Source organism: Pteropus medius, unplaced genomic scaffold, assembly GCF_902729225.1.
Source record: "Pteropus medius unplaced genomic scaffold, Ma_sr-lr_union100, whole genome shotgun sequence".
NCBI classification, from domain to species: domain Eukaryota; kingdom Metazoa; phylum Chordata; class Mammalia; order Chiroptera; family Pteropodidae; genus Pteropus; species Pteropus medius.
This window is the reverse complement of record NW_024348676.1, coordinates 97,395-109,943: the sequence shown is the minus strand read 5'-3', so window position 1 is coordinate 109,943 and position 12,549 is coordinate 97,395. Positions and strand designations below refer to the sequence as shown.

The 12,549-nt window shown below is 37.6% G+C and overlaps 1 pseudogene; it reads right to left on the bottom strand.

Moving 5' to 3' along the window:
• Window positions 1-5,975: 5,975 nt before the first annotated feature.
• LOC120616833 (olfactory receptor 7A10-like) lies at window positions 5,976-12,155 on the bottom strand (annotated as a pseudogene).
• Window positions 12,156-12,549: the final 394 nt, after the last annotated feature.

Sequence of the window (12,549 nt, the reverse complement as noted above, 5' to 3'; positions counted from 1 at the left end):
GTCCATCAATAGATGAATGGATAAAGAAGAGGTGATACATATAGTGGAATATTACTTATCCATAAAAAGAATGAAATCTTCACATCAGCAAAAACATGAATGGACCTAGAGGGTTTCGTGCTGACTGGATAAGTCAGACAGAGAAAGACAAATGCCATATGATTTCACTTATGTGGAATCTAAAGAACAAAATAAATATAAAAACAAAACGGAAAAATAATTATAGATACAGAGAGCATTTTGATAGTTGCCAGATGGAAGGAAAGTTGGACAGGGGGGCAGTGAAAAAGGGGAAAGGATTAAGATGTTCAAATTTCCAGTTATAAAAACAATCACTGCGATGTAAAGTACAGCCTATGGAATATAGACAATAATTTTGTAATAACTATGTATGATGTCAGATGGGTACTAGATTTATTGGGGCGATCACTTCCTAAGTTATATAAATGCCTAATCACTATGATGTACACCTAAAAATAATATAATATTGTGTGTCAACTGAAATTGAAAAATAAAAAATATTTTAAAAAGAAAAGAGGATCCTTTCAGAAACATGGAGGACTGAGAGACATCCTCAGATCTCTCCCCTTGAAATAACAATAAGCTGAACATCTAAAACTCAACAGCAACAACAACAACAAAAATACACACCAGCACATCTGAGCATGGGATCTGCGCACGAGAGCTACCACAGGTCAGAATCCAGGGTTTTGGGCGGTGGACTCAGAGAAATAAAGAAGCTGCCTCTCAAAGCAGCCAGAGTTCCTTGCAGGAGGAGGGGGATGGGAGAAGGTGTGGTGACTTCCCTGATCAGCCTGCCTAGAAGTGCCAGAACTTCTAGCAGCCGGCAGCAGGGCCTACTCATCAGGGCAGAAAGCAGAAGATCAGGACAGGACGGTAGAGAAACAACAGCTGATTTTTATCAGCCTCGGTTGCAAAAACGAAGCTGAGCCGCAGCCCCCAATTGCCAACCCAAAGGGCCCCTCTTCCCTATCCTAAGTGACTGATCACCACGGAGCCCCAGGGGAATCCAAGCAAACTCTAACAAAACTGTTGCTAACACTGACAAGGACTGAAACAGAGAGTAGCAAGTGTGATTAAATATCTACAAGAAAATAAAAAAAAAAAACAAAACACTTAGGCTTTAAATAACGCAGGGATCCAAAAGGCATAGAAGCCACCTAGTAGAAACCAAAAGAAAAGCGCTTTCTCTGCAGGCTAAAGATAGACCTTTATAAAATAAATCTTCTTTCTGGAAAAACAACAGAATATACTTCTATTAATGCACAGGTGGAGAACTAGTCCATTAAATACATGAACAAACAAGGTGACAAGGCATCTCAGAAAGAAAGAGAAAAATCTCCAGAAAATAAGCTTACAGACATAGAAATATGCAACTTAAATGACAGAGAAGTCAGCATGGTACTTCTGAAAAACTCAATGAGATCCAAAACAACTCAAATGACCAATTTCAGGAATTGAAAAAACTAGATGAGCAGAGCAAGGAAATTGCAACCCTCAAAAGGAACCAAATAGAATGTCTGGAGAACACACTGCAAGAGTGGAAAAATGAAAAAGCAAGCTTGAGAAGTAGAGTCGACCAAAAGGAGGAAAGGATCGGTGATAGCGAAGACAGAAATCTAGAAATAAATCAGAAGGAAGAAGAGAGAAACCGAAGAATGAAAAACAATGAAAGAGAAATGCAAGAACTAACTGATACCGTCAGGAGAGGAAACATAAGAACAATAGACATTACCGAAGGCGAGGAAGAGTAGAAGGGACTAGAAAGCATTTTCAGACAAATAGTAGATGAGAATTTCCCAATTGTAAGAAATGAGCTGGAGCTTGGAATTCAAGAAGTCAACAGAATACGCAATTATCTCAACCCAAAAAGGCCTTCACCAAGACACATTGTATTAAAGTTACAAAAATCAATGACAAAGACAGAATTCTCAGGGCAGCCAGGGAAAAGAAGATGATAACATATAAAGGAAAATCCATTAGATTATCTTTGAACTTCTCAGAGTAAACCATACAAACGAGAAAGAAATAGAATCAAATATTTAAACTATTAAGTGAAAGAAACTACCAGCCTAGAATTATGTATCCAGCTAAGCTCTCTTTTAAATATGAAGGAGAAATTAAGACTTTTCCAGACATACAAAAATTCAGGGAATTCTCCACTACAAGGCCTGCACTACAGGAAATACTGAAAGTTGTCAGCTCATCTAAAAAAAAATAACAAAACAAAAAAAATTACATAATTAGGAGTAAAGTGACTGTCATGCAAATAGAAGCAGAGGAGTGCAACCCTTACTAAGAAAAGGGCATTATAAGCTTAAATAATAAGAAGAGAATTGCTATAGCAAGATAATAATGAACGTTCAGCATACATAGGAACAAATTGAGATAACAATGATTGAAAAGGGGAGGATTCAAAGATCTAAATTCTCAAAGAGAAAAGGAGATAAGGCACCCAGAGAAGAAAATGGATGACTGTATACATATAACTATCTTTTACATATTCGTAATGATAACCACACACCAAGGATTCCAAACTGAAGTATATAACATAAAACAAGAAGAACCGGAGGTAAAACCCACAAAAGCCAATAAAAAACAAACAAACAAACAAACAAAAACCCCAGAAACACAAGGACAAGGAAGCAATGGAAACACCTAGCTACGCAAAGCAAAAAATAAAATGGCTATAAGAAGACCTCATATTTCAATAATTATCTTCAGTGTAAATGGACTAAGCTCAACAATAAAAAGGCACAGAGTTGCAGAATAAATCAAAACACAAACCCCAACCATATGCTGCCTCCAGGAGACACATCTCACCTCCAAAGACAAATATAGACTCAAAGAAAAAGGGTGGAAATGATATTTCAAGCAAATGACATTCAGAGAAAAGCAGGAGTAGCGATACTAATATCAGACAAAATGGACTTGAAAATAAAAAAAGTGAAGAAAGATATGGAGGGACACTTCATAATGGTAAAGGGAATCATGCACCAAGAAGACATAACACTTATTAATATCTATGCTTCCAATCAGGAAGCCCCGAAATATATAAAGCAATTACTAACAGAACTAAAGGGAGAAACAGACTAAAGCACTATCATAATAGGGCCTAAATACCCCACTGTCAGATATGGACAGATCATCCAAACAGATAATCAATAAGGAAATAACATCCTTACATGACACTTTAGTCCAACTGGACATAATTGACATTTACAGAGCCTTCCATCCCAAAACAGCTGCTTATAAATTCTTCTCTAGTGCACGTAGATCATTCTCAAGAATTGACCACATACTGGGTCACAGAGATATCCTCAGCAAATATAAGAGGGCTGAAATCATACCAACCATTATAATGCTTTGAAACTAGAGATCAAGTGCAAAAAGAAACCAGGAAGAATCACAAACACACAGAGAATAAACAACATGCTACTGAAAAATAACTGGGTCAGAGAAGAAATAAAAAAGAGAGATCAGAGATACATAGAAATGAATGATAATGATAGGACAACATATCAAAAATTTGGGGCCATGGCAAAAACGGACAGAAGAGGAAAGTTCATGTCATTACAGGCCTACCTCCAACCATTAAAACAATAATGAGCCCAAATAAACAACCTAACACTTCATCTTCAAAAACTAGAAAAGGAAGATCAAATGAAGCCTAAAGTCAGCAGAGGGAAAGAAATAATCAAACTTAGAGCAGAAAGAAATAAAACTGAAAAAAAAAAGATAGAAAAAATAAATGCAACAAAGAGCTGGTTCTTTGAGAAGGTTGATAAAATTGACAAATCCTTGTCTAGACTCACTAAATGAAAGAGGGGAAATTACGATCGACAGCACAGAAATACAAAGGATCATGCAAGAATACTATGAAAAAGTATATAACACCAAAATTAGTAACCTAGAAGAAATGAACCAGTACTTAGAGTACTGGTTCTGAGACTGAATCAAGAAAAACTGGAAAATCTAAATAAACAGATCAGCAGTATGGAAATTGAAACAATCATCAAAAACCTATCAAGAAGTAAAAGTCCAAGACCAGATGGCTTCACCAGTGCATTCTACCAAACATTCAAAGAAGATTTAATACCTATTCTCCTCAAACTCTTCCAAAAAATCAAAGAGGAGGCAATACTTCCCAACTCATTTTATGAGGCCAGTATTACTCTGATACCAAAACCTGGTAAGGATAACACAGAAAAAGAAAACTACACACCAATATCTCTCATGCACACAGATGCAAAAATCCTAAATAAGATACTAGCGAACCAAATACAGAAACATATTAAAAAGGTTATATGCCACGACCAAGCGGGCTTCATCCCAGGGGCACAGAGTTGGTTCACATACGCAAATCGATTGGTGTGATGCACCACATAAACAAATTAACAAATAAGAATCATATGATCCTATCAATAGATGCAGAAAAAGCCTTAGACAATATACAGCATCCATTTATGATCAAAACGATTCACAAAATTGGTACAGAAGGTTAGTACCTTAACATAATAAAGGCCATATATGATAAACCCTCAGTCAACATTATAGTTAATGGTATAAAACTAAAAACCTTTCCTCTAAGATTGGGAACAAGGTAAGGCTGCTCACTATCGCCACTGTTATTCAATATAACATTGGAGATCCTAGTGAGCGCAATCAGGCAATAGAAAGATATAAAATGCATCCGAATAGGAAACGAAGAAGTCGAACTGTCATTATTTGCAGATGACATGATTCTCTATATAAAAAACCCTAAAGACTCCATAAGAACACTATTAGAAACAATAAGCAAATACAGTAAAGTCTCTGGATACAAAATCAATGTTCAAAAGTCCATAGTTTTCCTTTATTCTAATAATGAAGCATCAGAAATAGAAGTGGAAAAATAATTCCTTTTGCAATTGCAGCAAAAAGAATAAAATACCTAGGCATAATTTTAACAAAATACGTGAAGGATCTATATAATGAAAACTACAAGACTCTATTAAAAGAAATTGAAGAAGATACAAAGAAATGGGAAAATATTCCATGTTCTTGGATTGGAAGAATCAACGTAGTTAAAATGACCTTACTACCTAAAGCATTATACAGATTTAATGCAATCCCCATCAAAATCTCATCAGCCAAAAACATACAGTGGAGAAAGGAAAGTCTATTCAATAAATGGTGCTGGGAAAACTGGAAAACCATCTGCAAAAGAATGAAGCTAGATTGTTGTCTATCGCCACACACTAAAATTAACTCAAAATAGAATAAGAACCTGAATATAAGACCTGAAACAATAAAATGTATAGAAGAAAACATAGGAACCAAACTAAGGATCTTGGACTTAAAGAGGATTTTATGAATTTGACCTTAAAGTGAAGGGATGTAAAAGTAAAAATAAATGAATGGGACTACATTAAACTAAAGAGCTTCTGCTCAGCAAAAGAAACCTTCAACAAGGTAAAGAGACAACCAACTGAATGGGAAAATATATTTGCAAGCAACACCTCCAATAAGGGCCTAATATCCAAAATATACAAAGAACTCATACGATTCAATAACAACAAAAAAAACAAATGATCCAATCAAAGAATGGGCAGCAGATCTGAACAGAAACTTTTCCCTAGAGGACATACAAATGGACAACAAATATATGAAAAGATGTTCAACATCAATAGCTATCAGAGAAATGCAAATCAACACTTGTTAGAATAGCTGTAATCAACAGAACATGTAATAACAAATGTTGGAGAGGATGCAGCGAAAATGGGACCCTCATACACTGCTGGAGGGACTGCAAATTGGTACAGCCACTATGGAAAACAGTATGGAAGTTCCTTAAAAAATGAAGAATTGATCTACCAATGATCCAGCAATCCCTCTACTGGGCATTTACCCCAAAGACTTGAAAACCCATATCTGAAAAGATATTTGCACACCGACGTTCATAGCAGCATTATTCACGGTGGCCAGGACATGGAAGCAACCAAAGTGTCCTACAATAAATGATTGGCTGAAGAAGCTGTGGTATATATATATACAATGGAATATTACTCAGCCATAAGATGAGATGAAATACTGACATTTGCAACAACCTGCATGGACCTCAAAATAATCATGCTAAGCGAGATAAGTCAAACTAAAAAGTTGAAAATCAAATGATATTACTTATATGTGGGATATAAACCTAAAAGCAACAAATGAATGGGACAGACAGAGACTCAGGGACATGGACACTGGATTAGTGGTTACCAGAGGGTAGGGGTGGGGGAAGAGGAAAGAGGTAGACAGCGTAAAGGAGGTTAATTATATGGAGGTTAAAGGAGGGTGAAGGGGGTAAAGGAGATCAAATACATGGTAGCTCAAGGAAACTGGACTATGGGTGGTAATCACACCATAGAATATATAGATATCAAATTATAATGTACACCTGAAAATTATATAATTGTATTAACCAGTGTTATTTCAATAAACTTAAAAAGATAATATTAAATTAAAAAATTATTTTCACAGAATTCATTTCTTATGTAGTATATTCATCAGAATTATTATTACCCCACATTCCCATCAGAAATAAGAAACTGAGGCTTAGGGAGAATCGATTTTCATGATTATATAACAACAGAATTAAAACTATCCTACGATTTCCTGAATTATGTATAATGGACCCATGCAATAAATATTCTTAATTTTATAACGTTCTTTCAATTCAGTAAATTAAAAGTTTTCAATATGTGCAGGAAAAGGGTCAAATATTTGGTGACAGAAGGAGATTTAACTTTGGATGGTGAACACGCAATGCAATATTACATATTATGTGTTATTGAATTGCACACTTGAAACATATAATTTTATTAATGAATGTCAGAGCGATATTTTTAAAAAGAACAAAACTTTCAAAAAGAAAAAATGTGGAGCAAAAAAATCGAATGACATGGCTCAAAGCAGGATGCATAGCACAGGTAGCTGAGTCACAATTTAATTGAGGAAGGGAGAAATATCACTAAGTAGAAAACAATGTCATATATGGATATAAAATTAGTGACATTAATATGAGGCAAATTACATTTGGTAAACTCATTTTTGTAAGCCCTATAGCCTCATATGACATCATGGATGAGCTCGAGACACGTAGTGTAGAGACTCCCAGCTGATGCAGATCATGAGTATCTGAGCAGAGATCAGAACAATTTCCTGGATACAATCCAACTGATATAAATCACAGCATTCAGAACGCTTTGTTATACAGCATTAGCTAACTGATAAAAATTAAGGCAAACAAAACGGAGGAAAATTATAATAATCTGCTGTTTTTCATTTTTGATGTGCATTCTAATTTTCAAAAACAGCATTAATGATTATTATGTTATTTTTATTCCTGCCATTCCAAAGAATCTTTTCAGACTTCCTTTTATGTCTTTATTCCTCAGACTGTAGATGAAGGGGTTCAGCATGGGTGCTACCACGGTGTACAGCACTGAGGCTACTGCACTTGAGTGTGAGCTGTGGGTAGCAGCAGAGCAGATGTACACTCCTAAGACTGTAAAATAAAATAAGGAGACAACTGAGAGGTGAGACGCTCAGGTAGAAAATGCTTTATACTTCCTCTGAGCTGATGGGAGTCTGCGTATGGAGGGAAAGATCTTAGAGTAAGAGTAAAGGATCCCAGCCAAAGGACCACCACCCAGCAGCCCCGTTGCAACATATATCACTGTGTCATTAAGAAAGGTGTCAGAACAGGCAAGTTTGATCACCTGATTAATTTCACAGAAATACTGGGGAATTTCTAAGTCTGTGCAGAAGGACAGCCTCAACGCCAATAAGCTGTGAAACAAGGAAATGTAGGCACTCATGATCCAGGACACCAGAACCAGTATCCCACAGCACCAGGGGTTCATGATGACTGTGTAGTGCAGGGGGTGACAGATGGCCACAAAGTGGTCATAGGCCATCACAGTCAGAATTAAGTCATCCAACAAACCAAAGAATGTGGAAAAATACATCTGTGTGATGCAGTCTTTATAGGTGATAACTTTTCTCTGAGTCTGAATGTTCATCAGCATCTTTGGGACGGTGCTGGAGGTGAAACAGATGTCCACCAAGGACAGGTTGCAGAGGAAGAAGTACATGGGCGTGTGGAGGTGGGAGTCTGAGCTGAGCTGACGGCCAGGATGATGAGCAGGTTTCCAAGCACACTGATCAGGTACATGGAGAGGAAGAAGCCAAATATGAGGGGCTGCAGTTCTGGTTCCTCTGAAAGTCCCAGAAGAAGAAATTCTGAAAGTCATGTATCATTGCCTGTAGCATGTGGTGATTGTCACAGCTATAAATAAAAAGATTAAGATTTACATAAATGGGCATTAGTAACGTGGTAGAAATGCTACAATTGCAATACTATGTAATGAAAAACAGCATGTATAAAAGTGAATAAATGGAGTGTTATTTTTACTGAGAGTTCAGGAAGATCTAAACAGATGATGACATTTGAGCAGTGACCTCAAGGAAGAAAAAGCAGGAGACATAAATTTATTTGGGGAAATGTGTCTTCTTTCGGAGAAAGAGCCAGTGTAGAGGTGCTAAGGATGAACTTGTTTCAGATATTCAAGTCTCAAAATGAAGCCAGTATGTCCAGGAGAATGAACAAGAGGCAGAGTGATGACAGACGCTGTCAGAGAACATGGGGGAACTGCTACTCCTGATACTTCAAGACACAGAGAGCCCTTCATCTGTGAGTTGTTCCTTGCGCTTAATTAATTTTATTTCCATGGAATCTTGTGAATAGAAAAGGATCCCCATCTTATTGTTGGTTAACAATCCTTACCTCTCTTTTTCAAGGGTCACATACTGGAGTATATGATCTCAGACACCCCCGTTTTGAGAACTGCCCCGACCCCCCCACACACACACATGCACATGCACATGCACATGTGCACTCACAGATGGGCATACTATGACCTACTGGGGGCATGTTATTTTCACCTCCAGTTATAAGAACTAGGAATAAAATGATACAAGGCAAGTTATCAACATCAGATTACTTTTCCTGTGAAGAATGTAGAAACAGTATCCAAATTCAAGTGGGTAGGCCTCCAATGGACAGGTAAGCTTGGTACTCCGTTTTAATCTGATGATTTTCTGTCCTGTATTTATTTGCTGTTTTCATTTCACTTCTGTTTGTAATTTTTTGGAAAGTAGATAATTAGATTTCAGTTGAAGCCTATATGGTTTTTCTGATTTTTCATAAGGGTCAGATAGTACTAAATTAATTATTTGCCAGATTATATGACTAGTTTTCTGTCCTGTATTTAATGAAGTTTAAAGAATTCAGTTCAAAAAACAGAAATAGTAGGAAGAATTGGACATGAGGGGGAAAAATATCTAATGTCTTCGGTGGTGGGGTTCCTGAGAGTTTGTGATGAGGAGAAAGAGTCCTTGGTTCTGGCATTGCAAACCTAGTTACATCACCAGAATGACTAATAGTAAAAATCAATGTGTTCGAAAGAGAAAGGAGTGATTTATTATCAATGTCAAGACACCTTATTGAATGAATATCGATTAAAAATGTAAGCAAAGAGAACAAACCCACAAATTACTAAAGGAAAGCCACAATGTACAAAAAATAGTGGGAATTTTAAAAGACAAAATGGTATAAGACTTTTCTGAATAATAGTGAATGTAAAATTTGGAGATTAGTAACTGAGTTTTGAATCTTAGATCTACCAAATAGTTTGAATTTGGAAAGACAACCAATTCATTCTCACACAAATAGTGGAGTAGTAGTATCCATCCATCTAATGTCATCCACAGATTTGGTCAATATATATACAAAAGTTTGGACTAGGTCGTTCCTGTTAGTATAGGTATCATAGGCGATGACCCTCTTTATTTAGTTGTGCGTGTACACATACATATATGTTTGTGTGTTTGCATGTGCACACAGGCTTGATAACAATGGAAAAGACATGTTTACTCTGGGACATGATCAACAAATTAGGAATCAAATGCAATAAAGAAAAAAACAGTTAAAAGAATGCCAGTTCCTGCCAGTGAGGGAAAAGCAACAAGAATGAAGAGCCCACAGAGAGCCAAGTACAGAGAGAAGAGGCAGCCGGCATGGGTGCTGCAGTTCCCTCAGACTCAAAGGACATCATACTGACTGGACCTTTACTGCTCCACTGACCTCATCACAGTGTCCACCTCAGCCTTGATCTAATTGTTATTCCTGTACCTTGTCCACATTTATTTGATCACTTTTTTTTTTTTAAATAACGCCTAGTGGTGGATGGGGCTGGCCCTTCTCTCACTTTTCTTGGTGGAATTATGTTGTTTACTATTCTTGGGCTTTGAGTTTCGACTTCTTTTATCTTATATGTGATGGGCACACTAGTCCTGGTTCTGCCCCTTGCCTCTGCAGACATACTCTATAAAATCTTGTTTATGCCACAACTATTGATCCCCTTGCTTCGCACATTTATCCCTGAGGATATGACATCATACCATACTCATTTCATTGTACTGGGACTTCTCCATTATAATGTGAGAGCCAAACGAAGGGAGGCCTCACTTATTTTGCTCACTTATGTGGTTCCATAAATATGGGAATGTATATAGAAAAAAATAGTAAGGAATGGAAAAGTCATAGAAGAAAAAGAATGTCAGGAAAATAAAACCAGGTTGATTATAGTGGATTCAAGTATAACTGTGTAAGTGAAATTGAATAGAAATCTAGATTAACTTCTAAAAAAAAAGATATAAAATACAATAATGTAATCACATCGATATGGGTCTATAATTACGGATAAATAAGCTAAGAGCTGGAAGTGCAATATACAAAATCACTCTTTTGAAAAGCAGTCGAGGAAGTAGTAGCTGCAGAACTTTCTTCCTATATAATGGATTTCAATATGCTTAAGAAAAGAATAGAAGTGAACATTAACTAAATGCAAAGGAATGCCTTTCACAAGATAGGAGATGATCTAGAACTTTTTACCTTTAAATGTAATGGGAGAAACATAATATGACAGACTGATAGAATTGAGCACATGGACTTTAAAAATTGTCATACTTTACCCCAAATACATCTCTACATATATAAAGGAATTCAACGTCAAACAGCAAAGTTGGTGAAAAAAACTCCAATTCAACACATTAAATAAATTAATTAGTCAACCCAGTAAACAAACAGAGCCATCCCTGGGCTCTGGGTGAGGCTGGTTAGGCTCTTGGGGGACCTCAGGTAGAAGGTTTCAGGTTCCTTCCTCTCTGACCCTTTGCTGCAATACCGGCTGGTCTCTCTGACTCACTTGAATGAGGTCTCTCCCAGGAAGGACTGTGTGTGGAAATCTGAATTCTTTTCCAGATGGCGGATGCTAGGGACTGAATATCTGTCCCCAGATAGGACAGCAGGAAGGAGTGACTCATTGGTATCCAACCAGATTTAGGAATCCAAAATAACAAATACGTTCTGTAAAGCCCAAGGTTGCATATACAGCAGAGAGGGCATTTTTATTTCCTTTTATCTGCTTGTTAGACACTGTTTACATCGTTACTCCTACCTCTGAGCCCCGATTTCCCTGTAGGACTCTGGTCTGGACTGAATGGAAAATTTTCCTGCTGATTTTCTATTCCCAAGGGACCAAGTTAGAAGTCAAGTGAATCCTATTTTCATTACTTTTTCTCCATGACCCTCCTGCCTGCCTGAGGTTTCACCTACCAGCACCTTATTCCAACCCTGAGAGAAAGTTTTCTCAAAAGTCTAGACTGAAGGTGATGTCAGAAACATAGTAGAGTGAGAGACATCCCCAGATCTCTCCCCTGGAAACAACAATAAGCTGAACATCTAAAACTCAGCAAAAGACGCCCAAACTGCACACCAGCATGTCTGAGCATGGAACCTGCGCATACAAGCTACCATAAATCAGAACCCTAGGTGTTGGACAGTGGACTGGGAGAAACAAAGAAGCTGCCTCTCACAGCTGGAGCTTCCTGCAGGAGGAGGGGGAGGGGAAAAGGTGTGATGGGTTCTCTGAACAACCCTGACTGGGAAAGCTTGAGCTCCATGCAGAGTCAGTGCCCAGGCAGCGGGTCAGAAAGCAGAGAAGCAGGATGGAAGAAAAAAACAGTTGATTATTACCAGCCATGGTTGCAAAACCGAGATTGAGCTGCAGCCCCCTTCTCCCAACCCAGAGGGCCCCTCCGTCCATATCCTCCGAGACCGAACACCGTGGAGCCCTAGGGGGATCTGAGCAAACTCTACTGAAAACTGTCGCTAACACTGACAGTGACTGAGACTGAGGGTAGCGAGTGTGATTAAACATCTATAAGGGGAAAAAAGCATTATTAAGGCTTTATATAAAGCAGGGATCCAAGAGGCTTAGACGCCACCTACTGGAAACCAAAAGAAAAGCGCCTTCTTTGCAGCAGGCTAAAGAGAGACCTTTATATAATAAGTCTTTCTGTAAAAACAGCAGAATACACTTCCATTAATGCCCAGGTGGAGAAATAGTCCATTAAACACCATGAACAACCAAGAAG